Source organism: Micropterus dolomieu, linkage group LG08, assembly GCF_021292245.1.
Source record: "Micropterus dolomieu isolate WLL.071019.BEF.003 ecotype Adirondacks linkage group LG08, ASM2129224v1, whole genome shotgun sequence".
Lineage (NCBI taxonomy): Eukaryota > Metazoa > Chordata > Actinopteri > Centrarchiformes > Centrarchidae > Micropterus > Micropterus dolomieu.
In genome coordinates this window covers 24,942,977-24,945,124 of record NC_060157.1, presented here as the reverse complement: position 1 = coordinate 24,945,124, position 2,148 = coordinate 24,942,977, and positions in this window count along the sequence as shown.

Below are 2,148 nucleotides of genomic sequence, written 5' to 3'. Positions count from 1 at the left end.
AAATTTTGCATTTCCTTTGGAAATCAAGGTCCCAGAGTCTGGAGGAAGAGAGGAGAGGCACAGAATCCATGTTGCTTGAAGTCCAGTGTAAAGTTTCCACAGTCAGTGATGGTTTGGGGTGCCATGTCATCTGCTGGTGTTGGTCCACTGTGTTTTCTGAGGTCCAAGGTCAACGCAGCCGTCTAACAGGAAGTTTTAGAGCACTTCATGCTTCCTGCTGCTGACCAACTTTATGGAGATGCAGATTTCATTTTCCAACAGGACTTGGCACCTGCACACAGTGCCAAAGTTACCAGTACCTGGTTTAAGGACCATGGTATCCCTGTACTTAATTGGCCAGCAAACTCGCCTGACCTTAAACCTATAACCCTTAACCCTCGGCCCCAGCTGTGAGCTCCAGCCAGCGTCACTCAGCAGGCACGCGTACACACCTGCGGGGGAGAGACAGACACACCCACAGCAACAACAACTAGAGCACCCAGACCTCACGGGTCATAACAGCCACTATCAGAGCAACCTGGGCTCTCATAACACCTGAGCAGTGCCACAGACTTATGGAGTCCATGCCACGCCGCATTGCTGCAGTAATTCAGGCAAAAGGAGCCCCAACTAAGTATTGAGTGCTGTACATGCTCATACTTTTCATGTTTATACTTTTCAGTTGGCCAACATTTCTAAAAATCCTTTTTGTATTGGTCTTAAGTAATATTCTAATTTTCAGAGATACTGAATTTGGGATTTTCATTAGTTGTCAGTTATAATCATCAAAATTAAAAGGAATGAACACTTGAAATATATCAGTCTGTGTGGAATGAATGTATACATCATACAGGTTTCACTTTTTGAATGGAATTACTGAAATAAATCAACTTTTTGATGATATTCTAATTATATGACCAGCACCTGTATATGTAACAATGCCGAAATTTGCTTCCATATCCTTTTTTTCCTACACCACTGTGTTCAGTAATTGTAAAAAAATAAAAATAAACATTCCTGAAATTTCAGTGCTGTAATACAGTTTTTCACAGTTGTTTACACAGTAAAACTGATACCTGAGACATTCTGACCAAAACCTGTAATTGGTGTACCAACCCCTTGAACCAATTCTGCTAAAATATAAGCACATTTCTTCTTTTACACTCAGCTTGCAGTTTTACAGTAAAACCACATTCAAAACACAACACACATTTCTCTATGCACATAAATGTAAACATAAATTTTTTGTAAACATTCTGCTATTCTATATATTTCAGACTGATTACTGCAAAAATGCAGGATATTTGCAATCATTCTGTTTTGAATGTGTTTTTAACAGTTTTGGACACAGTGAGTTAGTATCTGAAAAATGTGCTGCAGGTGATGAAGTAGTAATGAGAAAAGAGGATTTTGGAGAAAGTGGTCATTGAATGCATTTTGTGTGAAAGCAATGAAAAATTATTCACAGTTTGGTCCACATACACTTCTGTTACGCTGACTGTGTGAAGAGTTTTGACCAATGCAGGATAGCAACTGAAGAAAAACTGTGAAACAATAAATGTCTATTTCAGTTTTCAAAGGCCAAGGAGGTGGGTTTTAACAAGAGACTTAAAGAAGAAACTGACAGTGAAGATGTCTGTCTAATGTGCAGAGGTAGATCGTTCCACAATTTAGGAGCTGCTACAGCAAAAGTTCGGTCCCCTTTGAGCTTACGCTTTGTTTTGGGGACACTTAAGAGCAGTCGACTCTGACTTTACAGTTACAGGATAAAACTGAAGCTCAATGGCCAAAATAAAGGTAGTTGTGGTATAAAATTATTTAAAATAATATTACAAATCAAGCTACACACACACACACATATACCTGGGGCCTGTACCACGAAGCAAGTTCAACAAACCCATGATATGTTTTTTGTTATCTGGCTTACCCTAACAATCGCGATCGGGATAAGCGGTACCACGAAGCTGGTTATCAGCTCGGTAAATCAACCCAGGGTTTTCCCAATCCAGCCGGGAGCGCGTTCACATAAAAGAGGCGGTGTTAGCAGCAGATGACCAATCACAGACATGAACAAGTCCACTGTCAGCAGAGCGTCATATTTTACGAACGAGGATTAAACTTTAACACTTCAGAAATACGACAGTAGCACGGCCGCATCTGACACATGCA